Genomic DNA, 24,907 nt, shown 5'->3' on the forward strand with positions numbered 1-24,907 from the left:
GTTTCGCCAAGGGGTTAGCCATTGGTAGGGGCAAATCTGCTTCCCTTTGCTTCAAGGTGTACCAGGAAGCTGGAAGAATGCCAATGATGCTTGAATAATGCAACAAAACACACAGAGAAACAGGAGAAAATGGATTAGAAAAAGGACAACGAAGAAGAAAAACGACAACAACAAAAAACCTCAATACACGTATATTCCACAACTCTCTGGACTAGTGAGAAACAATTCTCCAACAGTTCTGATGGAGATTTGGTTAGAAATAGGCTTTTAATTAAACCCCAGATCTCCCCCACTCAGCCCTGAGAATGAAAAAACCCCGTAACTGCTGAGGACCGCTTTAAGAACCAACATCAACCTCATTCAGCAGAGGCAGTTACTCTTACACGTGCTGAAGAAAGTATTAATGAGATTGTCTACATTACAGCTGCTCTGCAGGAAACAGGTCACAGCTCTCCACATTGCAGCTACACATTGGCAAAGCTTCCCAACACGTTTCAAGTCTTTAAGTAGAAGGCACTTATTTAGCTTCACAATTAAATCAGTAAATAAATAGATACTCACTAAAAGAAGGCTTCCCCCCAGTTATGCTCAATTGCTACTTATTCAGTAATTCTTTTTAACAAAGGAAACTCTAAAATACATAATCAAACACTCATACAATAACATTCCAAGTGTTACAGGAAGCATTGTTATATTACCACAGTCGGCCATCATCACGAATTCCCAGCATTTCCATATTAATCATTTTTATCAGTAAGTATCCACACAATCACAGCACCTCAGAGTCACCAGCATGAACTAGAGCTCCAGTTCTGAGCACCTTACAGACACAAATCCAAATGACTCACTCTGTCCCCAAAGAATTTACAGCACATTTACTGTGAGTTTCTTCTCTTATGAGCTTTATCCACTTGACATAGCACCTCAACACAGGCATTTCTCATTTCTTGTCCCCAGACTAAGGTGCCACCAGTTACTCTGTTTTCTATTCACTGTGTCTCTTTGTGGCAAGAGAAGATTCCTGAACCTGGTTCAGGTGGTTTTGTCTAGGTGATTTGTGTGATTACTCTCCATAACACTGCAGAAGGATTAATAAACAGCTGTAATCTCTGTGAGCAATACAAACACTGTCAGCATAGTTTTCCTTTTTAGAACTAGTAGGATTTTTTTCTGCATTTATTTCCATGGGAGATATGGCTCAAAGAGGAACGTGTTGTTAATGCAAGTATTTAAAAGATGTCTGATGGCAAGTTCTAAACACAAGGAATTATAGTTAAATAGCACTAACAGCAAGGATCCAAATCCACATGTTCTGCAGTTTGTGTCTTTTTCTCTTACAAGAATGCTAAAGCTCTGGAGCCTCAAATGAAACCTACATTTGGTTTGCTGGCCTCTTCTTACTGTTTCCTAACTGTAGAAACAAGGATTATTTTATCAGAAGCTGTTAAGTTACTGAAGCCCTAAAAAGTCGTTCTATAAAGCCATCCACTTCTAAAAAGCATACAGATTTCAGAAATTATTTAAGGAGTGGTCAGATTATGTACTGTTCCCATTTTAGTATTTGACAACATTCAGGTGTGAAGTAAAAGCAAATATATTCTGTTAGACAAAACACATCAAGCCCAGTTGAATTTGGGGATCTTCTGTTCCTTTAAAGGAGAAGTAGCTCCCCCATTTGCTTGATACAATCTGTGTTATTTTTACACAAAGTATTTACACTTTTTTCCCAGCTTACATATTTAATTACGATTAGGAGAAGGAAAAAATAGCAGGCATTCTTAAGGCAAATAACCTCATTAGAAGCGCTACATACAGCAATACAGCATGATGCACCAAGATTTCTAGTACCATGTATGTAACAGTCTAGGACATAACTTCTTTTTCTAACAGGTTCTCCATTGTGTCACAAAAGTGAGTCACAATGAAAAAGGTGAATCAGCTATATAGCTTGCCTTATTTCTACTGAGAAATGTATTTGCTGTTCCTTTTTGTTCTTGTTACTATTTTTGCAAATTCATACCTTTGAGTGATACCAGTGAAGCTATTGTGAACAGGCTCTCTCATAGGGAGGTATTCAGATAATTTCCACAGCCTGGTTAATTTAATAATGTTGCAGAAACCCTGTGTGCTGGCAAGTCTATGCGTACTCCAGGAACTAGATTATTCAGAGGATATCATGTACTCAGGATAGACCTTAACCCACTCACCTTCTCCCACAGCATGGCTATGGAGCTTCAGAACATCTCAATCCCACAAATTCTCCTGAACTGCCGTGACTCTTGGCTACCTCTGCCCAAGATGGCAGGGATACTCAATATTTGAGAGTTATTACCATAAGTGTTTGTTCCACATTTCCGGTGACATGATTGATACATAAGCACACATGTAGCTGTCCTTGCAGAAGGCTTCTTCTTCCAATGGAGCACCTTCACAGAGCAGGGAGCTCCTGATATCTTGCCTGCACACAGAGAGCTGCTTCCCCTTGTAAAGCTGCCCAACTGTCAGTGCAAGTGTTTGTTGGAAGTCTGGCTGCCTAATTTTTCCTTCACATTCGTTCTGATTTTAGATTTGTTTCAGTTGTGCAAGGATACGGAATGGTTACTTCTATTCAAATAAAATACAAATAGCAACCACCCATTGTATTCGTTTGTCAGCATATCTGTACAAACACAAGACTGTTAGCTCTGTTTTCCATGGCAGCCCAACGCTCCAATGACCAGAGATAATGTAGCCAGCTTGGGAGAGACACAGTGTGCAGCTGGAATATAAAAGCGATGCAGAGGTGAATTATCACTGACCGCATTACTCATTTTGCCAGCCCTTCAGACTAAAGACAGGAACATTTCTAGACCATCACCCAGAAATCTGTCTCTAACAGCAAGGTCATAACAGACACAGACACACACACACAGTTTGGAGCAGTTTTAAGCAGAGGTATGAGAGGCACAGCAGTGCTGTCCCTTCAAACAAGCTCTCCTTCATATCCCCAGCTCCTCTAACTGCCAAGTACAATTTTTGTGCAGTTCACTGTTCAGTAGCATGGAGCATTAAGACAAATCTCTTGCTAATGCATAGGTTTGACATTTTCAGATTTATTCAGACATACCACCTATAAAATGGCTCTAACACAATCAAAGGACATTATCAGAATTGTCTGTTCCCAGGATGTTTGGCAACCTATAACTCAGATGCATTTAATTCCTCAATAACTCTTGTACATTTAGATAATTTGCTGCAGTAATGTATAATCATGCCTAGAGGATTCAACCCTTAAGAAGTTTAATAAATTAAATAGAAAACTGTGTATAGCCCGCATTTACTAGTCATCATCCTGTTTGAGAGACCATCCCAGAGCATCAACCATGATCTTGCCACACTTTCTGCAAGGCAGCAGTGCCTAGCCAAGCATTTATGCCAGGTTTCATGGTATCAGAGATGGAAGTAATGGGACATCCTGTTACCTCCCATAGCTCCTGGGCCACACCAGGCCACAGATAACAGAGATCACTTCTGGGTTACAACTCAAGGTAAAATGTGTTTTCCAGCCCTCCTCACACTTGTCAGAGCAGGAGGAAAGAGGTGGATAGGGAAGGAAATCGAATGCCTGCTCACCTCCAGACACAAGTCAGGGCCAAATGACATGAACAGGACAAGAAGGGGGAAAATACTTGACAGTGCTACCTACCCCGTGAAGCAATACTTGCACCAGAAACTGCAGGGCAGTCAGTTTCTGTAGTGCCTCTCTCAGTTCCTGTGCTAACACCAGGTTATCAGACCGTTCTCTGTCTACACAGGTGGATTTCACTTTCAGATGAGCCTCACCTGCTGACTGCTGGCATAGGACACTGCATGGTGGGGCACCCCATCTTCCTGAACAGTGCTGCATATCCATTCCTTTAGACAAAAACCTACTCTGGAGGGCTCTGTGGAGATGTAAGGGACTGTATGAGCTGAGTGACCCTGCCATGTGGAAATTTGGTGGGCATTGGTACCCACAAGGGCCCAAAGAGGACCGAAGCCCCCACTTGAATGCATCACCCAGTGAAAGTCTTCCCATACCTATCAAGATCCACATTGTTTCTTCTCAAGTTCCTGCCTGTTGTTAAAATGAGTAAATAAAATTAGAAACCCTCAGCATGAGGCCCTTCCAACATCTGCTCATAGGTGTCAGGGCTGCTCTGAGTTGGGGTGCAGATGCTGAGTCCTCAGTAGCCTCTATTCTTGGAGGGATCGCTGAGTCCCTGACATCTTGCATGGCAATGGTAAGCTCCTTCTGAATTTCAGTCTATCAGCTAAAGGTTTTAATCTAAAAAAGATCTTAACCCTGGAGAGAGAGACACAAATTCAGGTCTCATCAGTCCTTTAATTATATTGGCTTATTTGACTTGTTTGTCGCTCTACCAGTATGAGATAATTACATTAATGGGAAAGCACCACTTATGTTTAGAAACAGTTGCCATCAACAGAAGCAGAATTTATAAAGTCAGAATCCACCCAAAGAATGCTATTTTATTTCAGTTCTCCTCCATTGCATGCTTTCTTGCTGGGTACCCTTGTGCAGGCAGGACGAAGCCTGCTTTCCTGGGCTGAGCTGTGGATCATTCCACTCCATCGCTGGGGACAGCATTCCTCCCAGCAGCTCCAAACCTGGCAGGGAGCTAAGTAAGGATGTCACTGTGGGCCGAGATGTCATGCAGAGCCCTCAGTGCCAGCTCCACTCTGGCTGAAAGCCAACCACTGCAGCAAGCAGCCCAGGGCTGGCGTGAGAACAGGCGAACAGCTCACGTAACTTCAGCACTGCAGAACCATGCAGACATTAACAACTCCATCCTCTCATAGCTGAACCAGCAGGAAGGGCACCCAAATAAAGACAGCACTATATGGATGTTCTTCCACAAGTCTAACCCAGCCTCAGACAAATCACACCTTTGCCAAAAATACAGGACTACAATAGTCTACAGTAGACTGTCATTTGTTCCATGAACCACTTGATCATTTAATAAGATTTACATTATTGTAAAGAAGTTTCTTTAAGATGCTTTTATTAAACTGTTTAGCTTGTGAAGAGCTCTGCCAAAGCTGGCAGCATGCGTTGGTCACCAACACAGCTCTTTTCCCCAACTATTCAGCTCTTTTCTTACTGCTTTTTCTATTTCCAACTAGTATGTGATAATGCTTTTAGGGTCAGCAGGCATGCCAATAACTCATTTACCAGTACATAGTTTGCTCATTCTTCTACATCTCATCTCATCCCAGAAAGACCTGTCTTTCTGTTGTCTTTAGGTATTAAAGGTTACATATCTAAACAGCATCAAAGCTAAGAGTAGAAATCATTGAGCACAGGGCCATCCATTGCAATAAATTTTCAGAGTTTCAAAGGAAGCAAGATGTTCCTTTGTCATAAATTCTGGAGGTTTTTTTTTTGTTTGTTTTTCTTATAGAAAACCATTGCATTGCTGTCCAGCAACTCATCTCAGGAGAAGAAACCCAATCCATCATCTGATGTGTGTGTGAGATATTTCTTAAGATAGGTTAAACACCCAGTGTCTGCTACTAGATCCATGTGATATACTAAATTAGGATAAGAAGTGCAGAATAAAGCCATATCAATGGAAATGAAGCTAAGCAGAATATAATTAAGCAGACTGGAATTTAGCAAGAGTACTAGTATTAGCATATTAATATCAGGGTTTAAATAAAAGCTTGGTGAATATTGCCACAGAATGTCACAAAAGCTGTAATAACTATCCACTGTCTGGCTCTCAGTTTTTGATGTCTTCCTGAAGAAATGGCTCTGCATGCAGCACATGATGGCAACGTGTCCTTTGCTCTGCAGCCAGCACCAGCTCAGAGCCAGTTCCTCAAGTAGTATCCCCAAGCTCCATGTTCCCCAGCCTTCCTCAAAGCCTCACTTTTCCCTCACAACCTACAGCCTGGATGATGCCAGGTCTCTACAAGATGACTAACACACTACCCTGCTGCATGGAATGCAGTACACTGAAACAACTTTGTCCTCCAGGGAGAGGAAATGTGCATTAATTGCTATTGCAGACAATAAGAGATTGACCTAGTATGCACATATTAAATATGCACATATGACCTAATATGCACATATGAACAGTACCTATTAATTTCTAAAACATATTAGATTCATTGCTCCTACACCATATTCCATTTTCAAATGTAATTCATTCCATGTTTTTAAATGTAAAAGCTAAGTCATTCAACAATCAGATCTGAAAGACTCAGTTTTGACTCTATAGCAACAAGATCTTCCCTTCATAGTAAATATCTCAGAAGACTTATTTTTTTTATGAGACTTCAGTGCAAAGAATTGCTTTAAGACTTGAATTTTGCATGACAACTTTTGAATTTTGAATTTGTAAGGCCAAAAGAAAGTCCTAAACAACTCTGTAGATTGGTCAACCCAAACTGCATTTCTTTTGTGGCTAGAAGTGCAAGTTAGTGCAAGCAAACTAAGTTGTAGATTTACACCACGTTCACTGCTATAATAGCTATAGTATATAGCTATAATAGCTATTCCAAATGGTGAAAATATGCATTCAAGCAGTTCTCAGAGAGAAGCCACTGCTGCATATCTGCATGCTATTTTGCCAGCAGTCTGTTCCCACAGCCTCACACACTGCAACAATCACATTAGAAGGAGGTGTACGTTGTGTTTCAGCAGACTGCATTCATAACTCATGGTCTTGGCGATGCAAGTGCATTTTGAAATCAATATAAAATCTCAGCTGAGCTCAATAATCAATAAAGTGTAAATCTCAGCCTTTTGCTCCTTGTGATATTCCTTACTTGATTTTTTAAATAAATATTCTTGTTAATATGTGTATTTGTTTGTCAAAGCATTGCACTGATTGTACTTTAAAAATACATTCACTGATTCTGTGCACTCATTTTCACATTTATTTTTGTAAATAAAACTGAAATCTAGGCAGGATCACAAGACTGGTTCTAAAGAACAATTGTCATTCTTATCAAATTTAAATTGTGCAGAGAGCATTTGACACAAGAAACTCATTGCAATAAATTACTATGATCATTGTTATTTTAAAATGAATTTTGACAAGATCCATTATTGGTAAGCACTATTAATTTGTTCTATTCTCCTAACAGTTTTATTCTCCTAGCAGTTTTTACGGGACACTGAAATTACATATGTCATAAAAAAATGCTCATTTTAAAGTATTATTAAAACTTAATACAATGGCAGTAAAATTATCCCTATTATACAATGTGTTCATTGTTATGAAAAACTGGTAAATTGCTAAATACATAATAGGCTCAGTGAGAAAAGGAAATTTGTATTGCATAGGAATAAATCTGCTTTACAACATGTTATTTCAGTACTTCCCCTACAAAACAGAAATGAGTGATACAATAAATTAAAATTACATATTTTTGTGGGTATGCAGAAGTTACCATCATATTGGAACTTTCTATATTGCTGTAATATTTTCTCTAGAAGTTTCATAAACAGATGATGATCTTGCGGTGACACTATAATAATATATCTGTGGGGGATATCTGGACCATTTTCACGTATCTTTCTTACAATAAGCCAAAATCAGAATTCTCCCAGTTGCAGGTGATGAATCAGACCTGTATAACTTGCACACCCGTGGGAATGCTGAGCTTTCATTTCTCTCATTTGTACACATACAGAGTACAAATGAAGACATTTGCACAACTCCAGCAGCAGTCCCTTTGTTCTAATGGAAATCTCAGGATCAGGCACAGTGCAATCACCACCCTAAATTAAGGGAATGCAATTGCCTGCTGACAAAATATTCAGAGGCAAACAATTCCACTGAATATAAGTAACGCCAGGGGAATGCTTTTTCCAGCCTTCAAGGCATGAGTTTATTCAAGAACTACTACAGAGCTCACTCCAAATAACCTACCTGTGGGAGATGCTGTTTAAAGAATAAGCAAGGACCGTGTATAAGAAAACACGTATTATTATGTGGAAATAGCATAACGTAGCAACTACCACAACACAATATACCCAAACTTCAACTAGAAAAAAAAAATAGAACATCATTTTCTTGATACTTTCTCACTGTCTTGGACATTAACCCCTTCATTAACTTTGAATCAGGTCTACTGCAAGGTTGCCACACCCTTACAGAATCAGTCAGTCCATTCCAAAAGAACGTATCAAGAAGTTTCATTGCTTTCACAAGCAAGATATCTGGAATTTTCCCATGGAAATTTCTGCTTTTCCCATGTTTCATCATATTTTATGCAAACTGTGAAGAAAAACCTAGAGAATACTCCAAGCACTGGAGTCTTTATTCCAATAGATTAATCAATTCCTAGTGATCCAGAGACAGTATAACTACAGGAGAGCTCACAAGACTCTAGATAACTACTCATTCCCTTTTCCCTTTGTCAAAATAACCGCAAGGCTGATACGTAGCTATTATGACTGTAATGATGAGTGAGCTGATTTGAAATGTTGATGCTACAGGCATACTGGGTAGCTGCAACCTGTTCAGCTTGAAGTTATTGATGCTATTGCATCTACACATAGCTTTTTTTTTTTTTTTTTAAACTGGAATAAAAGATGCATCAAGGAAAGCTAAGCATGTAGTATTACTGCATCCCATACCACTCCTCAAAAGAACAGAGCTCTCGCATCTACTGACAGAAGCATTGTCTTCTCTCCCCTAATATCTGAAGCATAATTTTGAATGCTGTGTAACCAGCTATATGTATCAGAAACATCAGAAGAGAACTTAGCAGCAAATAAAAGAATCATAAACACTGATGATATCTAACGAATTACAACCTCAATTTTTTGTAGTCTAGATGGAATTGGAAAGACCAGATGCTTTAAAAAACAATTCCTGTACCAAAACAAACACAGTGAATCTTTAAATAAAATAAATGAATACACAAGTCTTCTGTGCTTATGTTTTCCCTCACAAATGGTAATGGAGCGAAGAGGACAACTTGAAAATGAATACTTACCACATACTCTGAAGAGGTCCTAAATGTTTTTATAAGAATTATATTCAGCCAAAATAAAGACATTTTCACTATCTTAAAAATCAGAACATTTCAGGTGTTCAATTTTCCAGTTGAACGCAAGTAGCAAAGACTAGAAAAATTCTGCTTAACTGAATATTAATTATTGCTGAACAATCTGAAATAAAAATCATTTATCCAGTAAACCAGATGCAGAATAATGAAATAAAACTGTACTAAATTATAGGTCATGCAAGCATCTATCTCATTAGAAACACCCCAAAAAATAAAATAAAAAAACTTTACAGTGATTTCATCTCCTTAATGTTTTCACCAGATCCTCAACAAACTTCATTTGCTGTGCATAGCCATAGATCGCAACACCCTTAAACTTCTTAGAATTCCCCCCAAAATCCACTGCATATTTCTTGCAAATAAAGCCAAGCACTTTTGCAGTAATCCAGAAAGAAAAAGATAAATAACTAAAAAAAATGAAAAGTTTGATATCTGTTACTAACTTTATTTTCTCTGTTCCTTTTGAAGAATATAATACATAGAATTAGCAAGAATTTTCCTCGGTATATAACAGAAAACAAAACATTTTATACAGAACGAAAGGATAAAACATTTCAAAACTTTAATGTCTCACACAAGCCTGTAGTTTATTATTTTATCACCTAAAAAACTTCTATTCCTGAGATCAGGATATATTCAGTATAGTGCTGGATATAGTTGTCTATATCCATTGTATTTTTCAGTGTATTACCTGACTCTTGAAAGAGTGTTGGGAAAAAAAAAAGGAAGCCCTAGGAAAGAGGAAAAAAACAATTTTAAAAAATGATTGTAGCCACTCCACACATTTTTACTTTTATTTTTTTACCTGACTTATATTATTCTGGTAATTTACTATAACACCAGGAAGAGGACAGTCCTCAAAGAAGTTAATAAGTTAATAAGTTAATAATTACCATTAATAAATGGTAATGATCTGAAAAATAATGAATCAAAATACATAGAGATTGATACTGTATTGACTAGTTGAGATGCCAACATTATGTAGAGTAGAAACTATTCAAAATAGTGCCACTCTAGATTACTGAATATTCTTATCATTTTGATCTGATGGATCATAGGTAAGATATGACTACAAGAACAGTCATATGAAGGAGAAAGTCAGTGTGGTGGAGTTATTGAAAGAAAAGCATGTTTCCAGTGTGATGAAAGCAGGACACTCCCCATCATAGTAGGCTTCCATAGAACAGAATAGTTCAGTTGGAAGGACCAACAAAGGTCATTAGGTCCTACTGCCTGACCACTTCAAGGCTAAACAGAAGTTAACGTGTGTTATGGCATGACCCAAATACCTCCTGAATGCTGACAGACCTGGGGCATCAAGTACCTCACTAGGAAGCCTGTTCTCACTAGTGAGGCTAGCCTCACATTAGAGATTTTTTTCCTAATGTCCATTCTGAGCTGACCCTCCCCTGGTGCAGCTCTGTGCCATTCCTGCACGTCCTATCATCAGCTCCCACGGAGCAGAGACTGGCACCTCCTTCATAGCTTCCCCTCTCAAGGAGTTGCAGAGAGCAATGAGGTTGCCTCTCGGTCTCCTTTTCTCCAGAGCAGACAAACCGAGTGTCCTCAGCCTCTCCTTACAAGACGTGCCTTCCAGCCCTTTTACTGGCTTTGTTGCCCTCCTCTGAATACTTTAAAGGACCTTAACACCATTTTTATATTGTGGAGACTAGAAGCGCACACAACACTCAACGTTAGGCAGCACCAACATTAAATATAGCAGGAGAATGATACCTTTTGACGGGCTGGCTAGACTGTGTTTAATGCACTCCAGTGCATTACTCCTTTTGCTATGTATGGGAAATATTTTCCAAAGACTGGCAGTCCATTTACATAGCATTTGAACAAATTAAAAGGATAGAAGGAATGAGGGTATTATTGAAATTCAGGTCCCATAATTACTGCCAATATGTTTTCTGACATATCCTGCATATTGTACTGTATTTCTTTCAGTCTTGCAGACAGAAAGCTAACTATGGAGCAAAAGTACAAGGGAAAGGACTACCAAAACAAAATAAGTCATTGTAAAGGGCACATGGAGAACGGCACGCAGACAGCTATTTGACCAGTTGTTCCATAGACATTTAAGAAGGCAAAACATTCAACATGATATACTGAGAATGAAGTCTACGGAGTTACATAAATGATCTGGAATCAGGAGTCGCTCATTCCTCAGCCTCAGATTTACCATGTTTGGAGTCTGTTACTCCCAGCTGTTCAGTCAAAAATCTACTGGTTGTGGGACAAGGCCAACTGTTATAGCTACCACAGGGCAAAATCAGAGGCAGGCCTGAATTTAATTCCTTGACTTTTAAGCATTTGGAGGTATCTTGTGGCCAGGTTTCCTGTCTCATCTTTCTCATGCCTTTCTTGTGCTGCAGCTATACAGGTTTTTTGACTATCCATACATTTGAAATGCAGATTTGATAGATACTTGGGTTTCAACACATACTTGAGCACTCCCAGCCCATTTCTTCTATTTGCCTATGTTCATTTCTTCATTTCCATTTTTTGTTTCAAGTCCTTTTCATTGTTGTTTTACTGTCTGGCTCAGCACTCCAGCATTGACAAGTTATATATATACCTATGACCTGGTGGAATCCCCTTTCACACAGCTCTGATAACCAGTCACTATAACCAACTCCCCAAAGAAGGGTCAAATTCTCTCAACTTGTGTATCTCCTAAAATATGGATTCCTGCCTTGGAGATGGAACAAGATGGATTGCAATATTCAAGAAACCATACAAAAAGGAAACAGTGGACCTTTTTTAGCCTTATAGGTTGATTTATTCATTGTTCACTTATCATGGTATTACTAGTCTCATAGATATGCAAGCTTTTGTAATGATGCTGCTCAAATTCAGAGCAACTTTCATTAGTGATGGGCATATTTTGCACAATAGCTTGAAAATATTTGATCTATCATTTAAAGTGGATATTATGAATGCATCAGTTCTACTCCGGTTGAAGGTTTATATTCTTTTATAGCTTAATCTTACACAGGAGAACTAACTTCATATATGAATACACAAGTATTTATTAAACACTAATTTTGAAGACTTGAATAATTTATCAAGACTTCTTTCCTAAAAAGATGGACACAACTGTGTAATTTAATTTTTAAACTTGTCATCGCAAAGAACTCCAAACAAGCAGGCATTATGAAAGCATTCTGCAATATGGAAATATCTTGCAGGGGATCTATAAATGTATATCTTTTGTAAATGTGAATAAATAAAGGAAGGATCTAGGTGCCAGAGGACAGACACATTCTCAGAAGTCTGAACAGCTTTATACTGAAGACCTTAGAGTTTAAGCTGGAATTGAAACAGATAAGCCACACTAAAAAAAAATATTGAATGTGATCATTTCTCTCCTTAAAAACACAGCTCTAATTATCAATCAGTTCAATAGCAGATTGATTAAAATTTGATTTTTAATGAATAACCATCAGAGTGGATGAGACTTCAGATTTAGTGCTCTACTTATTACCCAGGACTAGAAGCATATCTAGCCAGAAAGCCCTCATTTAAATGCATAACACTGACACACCCATTTAAATACAGTCATCAGCAGAAGTCCCAGCAAGCTTTACCACTGTCATGAATATGAATTCCATTATGGGTGTTTAGCTGTGCTTAGCTATGCTTTTTATTGCTGAAGCCGTTATAGAAGATGAATTTTTGTAGGCTCAAGTCCATAACTTTCAGTGAAGTTATTTTGGATCCTCCCTGCTTGTACCAAATTAAGGTTTTGGTGCATTTTTTTTTTGTTGTTTTGTTTGTTTGTTTGTTTTGGGGGGTGAGAATATTTCAAAAGTAGAAAAATATGCATGATTTCTGTGTGACAACTGAGTTATCATTCTATACCCTAGCTAAAGGGATAGCTTAACACTATAATTATCAACAGTGATAACACCAAAATAAATGAGTAATTGTCTTGAAAATAACAGTGTTTAAAGTAGTTAAGCAAAAATATAGTATTTCATTGATAACAAATACAATTTTTTTTCTGTAATTACCAAAAGTTTGGTATGCAAGGGGGATGAACTACAAGAAATTATTCTCTATCTTTCAAAAATATCTGACAGTTTATCTGAACAGATAAATTTAATAGATAAATTTATCTGAATGGGTAAATTGTTCATAGTGTGATTATGGCCTTCTCAAAATTCTTAAACAAAAAAAAACAACAACAACAACAACAAAAAAACATTATGAAGGTTAGGAGCACAAACTCCTTGTTCTCACATCCTTACTTTCCAATAATCTAATGTCCTTTAAAAGTCATTTGTGAACCCAACCACTCTTGGATACTACAAGACAAACCAGTTGCATAGCTGGTACAGCACATAAGCTGGGCTGCTGAGAGGCTCTGTGAGCTTGGATGCACTCAGCACATGAAACAGGCTGCACCCATTTCAGAAGTGAGGGGAAAAAAGCAAATTCAGTTCTCCACTCAGTCCTAGATCTACTGCACAGCCTTGAGCAGCTAACTAAAGTAGTAATAAAGGGTTAGGTAAGACAGTGATGCTAACCCTATCATACTGTGAGAAAGAGCAACTATGAAGGCACTCTGATGTGGCACATACAGTGCAAAAGACACCCACTAGCCATTTATCCTGTTAGATCTCTTGTATAGAAATTCTACCTTGTAATTAAGCCATTCAGTTTGTTAAAGAGAAGACCACAAGGTCTTTCATTCGCAGACTGCAAATGCTTGGTCGGGAGAAAGACTTAAACCTACAGCAGTTTGATCAGTAAGACAAAACACCACATCCCTCAAAGGAGAGGTTAGTTTATATTGTTCTCAGGGGCTATTTGAGTCAAGCAATTGGGATCCACACAGCCCAAAAGCTTCAAAACAACCAGGGAAGGCCTTGGGATCAAATGTCTGCACACCAACGGGACTCAAATGACAGCTACAAATATTTACTCTGTGCTTTCTTGATTGAAGCACATGAAGCTTTAATGACTGATGGAGCAGCTGTCACACACAATACAGAAGAATTTCACTCCAAAATGAACAAAGGATTACAGGATTTGGCTTTTCCTGTTATTTTAAAAGTTGCTTTTATTACAGCATAAAAAAAATCTATGGGTTGCTCTGGGGCTGATGCTAGATATATATATCTGTACCAGACTTATTACTTCTGGGATTCAGTGTTCTGCAGCAGATTGGATTTTCTCGTATAAAATAAATAAATAAATAAATAATCTACAAGGAATGGATAATATGCAGAAAGAAGGATTGCATCTTAATTCACATACTAAGATGACTTACTTTGCTGTGCTATTTACAATAAACCTTGGAGATGCACAACTCATCTGTGGTCTTTTATGTTGAAAGTGTCCTGGTTTCTGTGTAGCCATGTGTAAGTACAACAGATTGAGGAACTGATTGCTTTGAAACCAGCAAGTCATGATTTTATGAAAAATATTTAAGGATGTCTTCAAATATATCTCTTCAGACATTCCATCCACCTCCACCATGAATGCGAAATACAGTTATGCACTACTCCTTGGATAATTCAACATCATCTGCTCATTTTACTTGATAGCCATAAAACACAGATAACCACGTAACAAGGCTTTATGAAGGGATGAACTCTTACCCGAACCTCTCTCGGGGTTATATTATAATATCAACCAGCTCCCTGTCAAGTCCACATGTTTATCAAGCATACTTTCCAGAAATTAATTTCCAAATACCTCCTCCGGGAACCAGCTAATGCCATCTTAGTAGAAACCTCTCTGATGATCCTCCACCACCTTCCTACTTCACCCTACCCAACTCACGCATTCAAGGACAAGATGTCTCAGCAACACTGTCACCAAAATTTTACTTTCATTTGCCTTTTTTCATGCCTTCTTCAAAATGTTCAGGGTCATAGCTTTTAAAACTACAGCCTCTACACTGTGAGAGCGATCCTCAGCAGGTTTGATGATCCAGGACCATACATATGGTTGGTCCCAGGCAGAGCTGTGCATCAGCACGTGGTACAGATGCAGTCTGTAGAATGCACCAGCCTGTACTTACTGGGAAGGGTATGCTTAGCTCTCCTTCTCACCTCTCTGCTAGCCTCATCTACACAATGAATGTTAGTGAAACACCCTTTTCACCAAGCAGGACAAGGGTTGCTGCCAAAATAGAGAAAACAGACAAAAACAACCCAGAGTACCACTATCACGGAGTGCAAAGCATGGTAGCTTTTTGACTGTTTTAACTAATGCAAAGGAAACAGGCTTCTGAACAGGACCTGTGAGACAAGCGAGTAGAAGTAGGTGTATGAAAAAAAAAGAAAGGATAAAATCATCCTCAAGGTGAGAACAGAAGAGTGCCCAAACATTCCTCTGTCAGGTCCTCCCTCTGCTGAGAGGAACATCAGCCAAAAGCAGCTGATCCCTAGCAAGCCCAGGAAGGAAACAGAGCAGAGTGTTGTGCAGGTCCCAATATATGCCTTTCTCCAACAAACTGGGCCTGGACCCCTCCACATGGTGTTTTTTTTAAGGGAAGTTGAGGATCTCACATCTAAAAAGGACAGATTTTGGTACGTGGTTAAAAGGGAAATGATCTTGCAGAGGAAGGACCATTAACTTCTGAACATTTCTGATCTGATGGAGAGATGTTCCCTTAGGATATGAAATTAAATGCAAAAGTGGTTGGGCTCAGAAACAAATAGCTGCCTGTAATTTACTGTCTGTCAGAATTATAACCCACATTTTTATTTTCTTATCAATATCAGTGCAGAGTTGGATCATATCCACAGAACATTCAAACACCCTTGGTTTCCACTGTCCTTCACACATATTCTCCCATATCCTTGGGCAAGACAAATGGAAATTGTTGTAGGAGTTTGGAAAGTCTTTTATATATAAGCACATCAAGTATTGGGCAACACTGTCATCACAAACTCACTGCTTTTCTCCTCAAAGTACAGGTTATTGCCTTCTCTCTTCTGCTGTATTGTTAGGGCTGAAGTTGTATTCAAAGGCTCCAGGGTCAGAGTCAGGAAGAAGGTAATGAATTTACTGCTTTGTATACCTGACTATACAATTTGTTACACATTGTTCACCTTCTGGCTGCTATGATAGATATTTCATAAAGAGCAAACTACAGTTTTAATAGAAGATCAACATTAAGATTACTTTAAGGTGAAAAGTCGTCCATTTTTAGAGTTGTTAGCTTAAAAGTAACACCTTCCCAGAGAAATGAGCCAAATCCAAGGAAAGCATTAGATACAAAAGTCAGCAACGAATTCAGATCTTGGTTTTGTCACATTTTCCACGCAGAAATAGCTATTTTGTCAATGTCATGAGAACTTGACATTGATGAGTGAGATTTTGACAGGAGACATTTCATGCAATTTTTGTCTTTAAAAAAGCACTTTTTTTTGTAGTTATAAATAGACTGTAAATCACAGAAATTATTTCCGTTATTCTGCGTCCTTGGCAAGCTGTTTCAGGCAAGTGTCTCAGCCCGCTCCTGCAGCAGCCAGCAAGGCAGAGCCCAGCTCCCATGGTGGCCACCACATGCCCAGTGACATGACCATGCTATCAGTGAACGGCCAGGAATTCAGCTGGTCACACAGAGGTGGGGTTTATTTTTTTTGCTCTGTTGATAAATAACCTAACAGTATTAAACCTTACACTGTATATCAACAATTACATCCCACAACAAAAGATGATTCAGTCATATCAATCAATATAAGGATTTGGAAGGTTTTCAGTTAAAGAACAGCTCAATGAGAATAAAACAAAGTACCATCAAAACCGTAAAGATGTCTTCACTCTGCAAGGATTTCAGGTTAAGGTCCATACTGTACTGCCTGGGACAGCCCTCTTCAGATGTATTTTATTTCTATTTAAAAGAAATAGGCATTTCTACACTGACTCTCGTAAGCTTCCAAAAAGTTACAAACCTACAAGCCCAAAAGCATGACACAGATTATGATGATAATTCCATACACACCAGATTTGTCATGTAAAAAGTTTCTAAGAAAGCAGAATTTCAAAATAAAGGAACAGAGGTATCCTATATCACTAATGATTGACATTCATAATCAATTTTTTTATTGCAAAATTCACTTCCTGAAGTAGAAGTACAATTGGCACAGCAAACTTCAGCCCAAAGTAACCACTACAATTTATGAATTCTGTACATTCAAGAATAAAGCAAACCATATCAATGACTGATGGTCCAAAGATGTTCTTATTTTTTTTGACAGTAGAATCATACTGTGTCTTACAGTCTCTTTAATGAAACAGCAGCTGAAGAATAACAGCTGCACAAAGTCTTCAGGCTAAGCTGTGTCTAATGTTCTTTAGTGAAAACAAAACATAAAGGACAAATGAAAGCTGTGGAGTGTGTAAGAGCAGAATATGCAATGGAAGGATATTGCAGTACACAGACCATGGAAAATTATTTTGCTCTTTTCTACAGCAAGGACTCCCAACAGATGCTTCTGTTATATTTTATAACACACACATGCAAAAATCCAGCAAAAGAACAGACTACATGTGTTAGCACTAAAATAAATGCTAGGAAGGTGTCTATAATACAGTTAACCCTGGGTATGAAGCTCCATGAAGTCCTATGCCAGGACCACAAATCAAAAGCAATTGTTTGAAGTAGAAGTTTGCTAGGAATTCCATATTATCATTTCTAAGCACACAAACCTTATCTTTCCAGAAGGCTAAAATAGCTTTTCTAAGTAGGAAAAAAAAATAATAAAAAAATAAAAATTAAAAATTAAAAAAGAGTAGCATTTCATAAAGAAAAATTCAAAGTTCTGTATTTAAGATGCTTCAAATTTTAAAAATTTTAGAAAAAAAAATAATTAGAAAAACCAATTGGATAAATGGCTGTTGATCTTCATGAAAGCTACCATTACCTACTGAAATCTCAGGAAAAACAGCTCCTAAGGTTTTAGCAAAGTACATGTAGGTAGACATTAGAAACAGCTCTTCAGCTCAGAACAATTCCCAAAAAAACTAACCCCTAAAATACCCCTGCAACAAACACCTGAGAAACACCAAGAGTGATAATTATTATGAAAGGAGTCAAGGTAAATGTAAACAAGGTTTTATCCAAACATAATGGTAAGTACAAAGATGGAAATTGGAAAGAGAAATATCTAAAGAGCACTAATAAAATTGCACCAGGTCCTGTTCACCATTTTACTCAACACAGCCAGCACCAGGGCAGCACCCATGCTCTCAGGCACTGCTCTGTTGTTCAGGCTGCAGATAAATTTCAGATAACTCAGGGGTTGTATTTCAGCTTCACATTAAACTGTGTGCATCTTAAAAGAATAAAAATACTAATAACTACCACCAAACATTACTCGTGCTTACCATTTCCTTTTAAAAGGCCAGACTCCTTTGTTCACACTTACCCTTTGAAATTGCATCCATCTTGTTCTCTGGAAGCATCTCCGGGGCAGTTTTCCTGTAAAGAACAGTGTATCTGATTGCATGTTGTGTTTTTGTTATCTGATGAGCTTTTTGCTTCTTCCTTCTGTCTCATTTTCTGCTCTGCCCCCCTCCCTTCCCCCCTCCCCCCCCCCCCCCAACAGGAGGAGGGCGCATTAAGCCAGTTTAGTTGAAATTTATATTATTCTTAGTCCTATATTACCCATACTCTGTACTTCAATTCAACAGACATGTTACTAATGTTAAAAGCACTGGTCTGCAATACTAATAGCATCAACGATGCAAGGACATCCCAAAGCTTTATTAATGCAAATGAAGCACTTTGAGGCAGACAGAACAGGGTAAAGTACTGTTATTATTATTTTCCAGAAGTACAATTCTGTTTGGCATTAAAATGTCATCCATTTGGATTGTGTGACACTACTACATGGGTCCATATCCTTTCCTTCTAGTGAGGCTTAACTTCACTGGTGAATTTGAAAATCTCCAAGGCAAGAATGCAGCTTACGTCTGCCCTGAGAACAAAATCAAAATAATTTTCTGCTTTGCAGGGCATATCATTTACAAGTAATTAAGGAAGATGCAGACATAAAATTGACACTACATAGGCATGGGTGGCAATTTGTCTGTACAGAATATTAGCAAGACCCCTACACGAACTGTGTTTTCAGCTGAGCATCATATTGACAGGACTGAAAAATGGAGCATGCTACTTAAAGTACATCGATGCAAGCAACATTACTCAGTCTTACCATAATAAATGGCGTATATAAATAAAGCAACTGTAATCTCAAAACTGTGACCTTACTATAAAATCTCACTTGCAAAACCTATAGTCACCTGTAAATCTTTAAACAATAGTTTAAAAAATAAATAAATCTGAAAAAAAAAAAAACTATGATAATTTTATACCTGTTAAATCTGTAAGAAACATTTAAGAACACTGAAGCTGAAAGTTGTGAAAGAAAAAAGGCTTTACCCATCCACCCTTTCTTCACTTAATATGTGTATTTGAAAAGGTTGGTTTGTCTTTTTAAAAGGAGAAAAAAAAAAAAAAAAAAAAAAAAAAAGTTTAATTCCTTCCCCAGAATATTTAGCTAGAGATTTCTCTCTCGGGAGAGAACATTCACAAGCTTCTGCAAGATAATTTTATATATAGTTAAAAACATTATATTTAAAATCTGCTCCAGCAAAGGATATTCTAAGAAATATCAATTTAAAATAAGGACATTGAAAAACATCAAATCAAACCAGGAAAGAAAAAAAATCCTTTCTAAAATCATTGTGTTATAGAGCAATCCCAACAAACTGCATCTGGATCATTACAGGAATTAGCACCTAATGGTATGATTTTGAAAGAATTTACTACAAAGCTCACTCAAGTCAGTGAATGACAAGTGTTTAGGCTTTAAGGCCAAGAAGATAGTCTTAACAATTTGATGTTGCACATAGTACAACGTGGAGATCTGTAATCAGAGACTCTTGCAGCTACCCTGTAAGTCAGCAATGTGCTGACCTTCAAAACCGGTATATTCCTAAGGACTTTTAGTGATAAAGATCCACCGTGTTCTTAGGTAAGAATTTTTAGAATTACACTTCTTACAACACATATCAGCCTAATTTTAGCTTCCGTCTACCAATTTACGTAGTTCCACTTTTGCCTACTAGTTTCAGAAGCCCATAAATCTCCTGCAGTAGTATTTATATAGTTTAATAAGTATTCTATTAACCTTATTTTAGCTAGGATGAGCCTCTCATTAAAAATGCAGGTTTTACAGACATAATTTTTTTGCAGAGTCTTTCTGAACCCTCTTCAAATTACTATAATCCTTTGTAAAAAGTGTTAACATCAGAGTGGGGCTGACTTCCTAAGCAGCTATCTCATCTGTGCGCAGTACAGAAACAACAATTCTTCCCCTGCAGGTATATTCAAGGGCCACATTCACCCCGACAATGCTGAAACACGCACACACGTGGCTGGCTTTCAGCAGGATGCCCATGTCCCTTTCAACATCATGGCATCCTCCCACCCTGCAGATGTGAGCGATATTCTTTGTTCCTAATTGCATGACCATTGATTTGGCTGCATTAAAATGCATGGGAGAGTACACTGATTACAATGCACTTTGAATCAGACTTCAAAAGAAAATGTGATGTGAAAAACACATCTTTCCAAGGACCAGAAGACAGACATGTTAAGAGTTTATTCCAATAACATTCTGCAGCAAGGAATACCTAGCAAGGCAAAAACAATAACCAAATGGTACTCCACCCTGACACCCAGCTAGGGTATTCAGCCTAACCACTAAAAGACGCAATTAGGAACTGACACCTATTTGTTGACAAAGAATATGTGCACCTGTTAGCACAGCCCTATTTTAGGCTTCTGATTCAGGCAGCATTAATGCAAAAAGTACATCATATCTCATCTATTTTAATCTATGCAATAAATTAATGAAAATCCAAAAGCAGACAAAAACTTGACAGATGCTACAGAGAGGGTGCAGAACAGAGCTGATCGAAACTGATGAATGGGAAGATTCCATCACAGCACTGAACAATGTACAGCTGTAGTTTTACAGAACAATGTGAAACAGTTTTATTTGGTTAACATTATCTCAAAGGTAAGTGAAAACAACTCTCAGATGCAGAGCTGTGGACATTTTGCAGTAGTTCCAAAAATGGTTACTGTTCTCGCATCACATGAGCTGATGCACACCAGCAAATCCATGACCTGACCACATCACTCCACAGTGCAGAAAATCCTACCACTATTGGCTTCCAGGTAGCAGGCCTTGGGGGGCTCTTCTGCATGATCCAAGCCCCAACCGATAATGAGACGCTTCCCATCTTGAGTTCAGGGGGACCCCAGACAGTGCTCAGGCTATGACTCTATGACTAGCAATGTAGAAGGGAGATCCTTAGCACCAAAATTTCATACTCATAGCCCAAACCAACTGATTATTTATGCAAAAACAATGCCCTGGCACTGACCACTTTCCAAATCGATGATTTCCATTTAGGATTTTCAAATGTTAAGTGACAGCCACATGTACGAACACACACACTCACACAGAATAAAAAAAGTAGCACCCTTTCTGCATCTCTGCTGTCCTCCCACCTCCTGGCTTCCACGAGCTGAAGAAATCATCTCACCTCTCCTATACCAGGTTCCTCCCATTCTTTGAAACCTCTGATCTTAATGTCTGTCATGGCAGACACACCAAACAAGACAGACCTGAAGTCTTCTCCAGCCTGGCAATTCTTGAATTTCTATACTGTTTGCCAGCACACAAGTAAACTCCTCCAGCTTTTTAAATAGTAATAAATTCTTCTCCATGTCGGCTGAAATACCAAGTACATTCACATCTCTCTCAAAGCAGTAATTGTGCAACTCAGTAGTTCTTAATAATTACAATGAAGATTCCTAGACTATTCCTGGCTACCAAAATTGAAGTTCTTATACAGATGCAAATATCTTATTTTTAGAGAGATGCAGAACCACATTTTATCTCACAGTCTAATGGCTCTCCCAAAAAGATTTGCAAATTCTCTTGTGCAGTGTTTTTGTCCTGCTAATACAGCACTTACAAAAAGTGGTTACCAATATAACAGTATCTGTAAGGCTTCACAAAGACACAAAGAGAAACACTATTCTTTCAGGCACAGTACTTTCACTTCTACATCATTAAAGTAAGCTTTTTGTTCCGTTACTGATGATCTCCTACCATTACAGCCATAGGGGAGGAACAGAAAGGAAAATAATATTGCCATGAGCAATTCTTGTTATGCCAGTATACAAGTAGGATGGAAAATATTAATGCCAATCAACATATTCATCACAGCACTAAGAACACAAAAACTGTCTGGATATCTCATAGCTGCATTTCCAAGCTCTGTGATAGAAAGTCACCCCTCACTCCAAGATGCGTGTTCTGGTTAATGTAATTTTCCTGGCAACAACATGTTCTGTTTGATATATATACATTTATTTATTTATTTATTTATTCTTGTTATAAATCTGTTCTTTTCAATACCTACTTTACAGGCAGGATTTTAGATGTAAATGAAATACATCATTTTTGATCATGAAAAAATACTCTACTGGACATAATTGTTATGGACATGACAACCTTGAAGAACACCAACCACAGGAAACCCCTCTCCAGGGTGCAGCAGCTGGTTTCATCAGATCTTTCAGAGCTTTGCAGGTTTGCAACAAATTCTGGTGGCCACATAACCTCTCCTGCTGCCACACTGCCTGCCTGGGAAGGCACGCAAGCATCTGTTCAGACCTGAGAATGCTATTTAATGACAGCATTGTTTATGCACCTGACAATCTTATAATTTGAATTTGGTTGGGGATGGGGGCAGGTTTCCATGGAAACAAAATATGCCACTAAGTAATAACGCAGATTTGAAAAGAGGGTCCCAGGCTGTGGCCCACTGACAGTCTGGAGGGTCTCCAGCACTTGTCACAGCAACAAGATAGAAAAATAGGGATAAAAAATAGTGATAAAAGAAATCCTTACGAAATGGTACGATCCTGTCACATTTCAGAGTTACTTGATTTGTGATGAGCAGTTTGGGCAACAGCAATGCAACCTGTAATGCTGCATACACAGCAGCTCCAGACATGTAACAGGCAACAGAGGCAGCATTGCTCAAAGCTCAGCCACAGTCAGTGGCTTACTCTCTAGCCTTTTATGTCAGATTCTAACAGTTTGGAAAAGAAGCAGGAAATAAGCTTTGACCTGTAGGTTCAAATGCTAGGAGTACCAAATTCCACATGAGGAACACCATCAGCTATGGTCTTTGATGCCCAGTTGACAGCCTAATAAGAAAGTGGCTTTACTGCGAAATGTGAGTCCCAGACAAGCAAGCATGGTAACCCTTGGCATGAAACAACTTGCCCTTTCTTTCTGTCTACCACTCTGAGGCATAAGCGTGAGGCATAGGATCTGGTAGTACAATCAGCCACTTTATTGTTTTCTCACCATGGAGCAAGAATTCCCATTTCAGCCTAAATACCCCAGCTAGCCAAAGGGGTTACGCTGTGCTGCATTACCAGTCCTTAAGCTATCTGCAAAAAAAAAGCTATTTTCAAAACAGCACAGAGTACATTTGCCTGGGGATTGTAGCTCAACTCCTGAAAGCTGCCTAGTCACGGAGTTCTTCACACACTTTGCATCCTGAACAAAGACAGGGCAATCTGGCCATTATCTTGATAGCAAATACAGCCCTAAGGAAACCAGCATGGGATCTTTCTTAGAAACCTGATAAAGAACAATAACTTCAAATAGGAAGAGAGAAGGTCTTGACTTTGGACTGATTCCAGCTGCAGAAAAGCTCACGTGACTGATTTGCACTGTTCTCTTTCATCTGCCCAGTTCCTGCACTTTGTTCAACAGATTCACGTTCAACAGTGTTAACAGTTTTCAGAAACACTTGTTCAAGACATTACACCCTTAACAATTGAGTTCTTGTAAGTTCTTACCCTATTTGTAGACACATAGTCATAGCTTAGATGTGACAAGTTTAAACTATGAAGATTTTTGCAGGAAAAGACTGGACTGCTATTGAGGAAACTGGCAGCCATTTCTCACCTCTACCAAGATGTTTATTTGAGACATTTAATTTTTTCATGTCTCAGTTCTCCAGTGGTAAAAGAATGCAAATATTGCCAGCAGAACTACCTGAGGCACGTCAAGAGGATAGGCCCCTGTGGGGAACAGCCTCCCTTGTACTCACTCCTTGCCCTTCTCAATCCCCTTTGATTCTAAAACCTTCTATTTGGATACAGTATTTAGCATAACAAGGGATGTCACAGCACTGAAAAACAAGAATAAAAACAAAGTCAAAGACATACCACAAAGCAGAAAAAAATCAAACCACATAACATTTTTTATTCCATGTGTTTTGTTTTGTTTTATAAATATCAGTATCCTACAATAATCACTGGATTTTTAGTTCTGTCTTGAACTGGAACAGTGCGCTCCAGTTTAACGCTGCCTTATACTTCTGCTAACAGTACCTGCACCCTCACTTAGCCCAGAGGATAGGCCTCCTCCACACCTCTTCACTTTGGATCATCCATTTGCTACATCACTGAACACCCCATCCTGGTGATGGCCTACATCAATCCTGCAGCAGACGACACACATGGAACAAAGTTCTCCACATCCTCAGAAAACAATCACCTCCTATTCATGAAAAGACTTACAATAAGGGCACAGTGGGCTTTTGCTGAGGCAAAGGACGGTTCCCTTGGGACAATCCACACATGGCTCAAATCCATGAACCTTGCACTTCTGTAAGGTCAAGAACCAGCACTGACAGGCTGGATAGTAGGTGGCCCTCAACATCCTAGAGCGGCTCACAGTATCGTACAGTCTGATTGTCACTG

At 38.5% G+C, this 24,907-nt stretch overlaps 1 protein-coding gene across 6 annotated transcripts in view; it reads right to left on the minus strand.

The window, feature by feature from the left end:
* The window catches only part of HTR2C (5-hydroxytryptamine receptor 2C), a 223,107-nt gene that overhangs the window by 182,328 nt on the left and 15,872 nt on the right, over positions 1-24,907 (minus strand). Inside the window, exon 3 of one of the 6 annotated variants that reach the window (XM_084534466.1) lies at positions 18,465-18,517. The exons of 3 other annotated variants lie outside the window; for them this stretch is intronic. The gene's annotated coding sequence lies outside the window, so the exon portion shown is untranslated. Of the gene's footprint in view, positions 1-3,685; positions 3,705-18,464; positions 18,518-24,907 lie in introns of those variants that run through there. 2 more of the 6 variants (XM_084534465.1, XM_084534459.1) reach the window with 2 other exon arrangements.

Source organism: Aythya ferina (assembly GCF_964211825.1).
Source record: "Aythya ferina genome assembly, chromosome: 13".
Taxonomy (NCBI): Eukaryota; Metazoa; Chordata; class Aves; order Anseriformes; family Anatidae; genus Aythya; species Aythya ferina.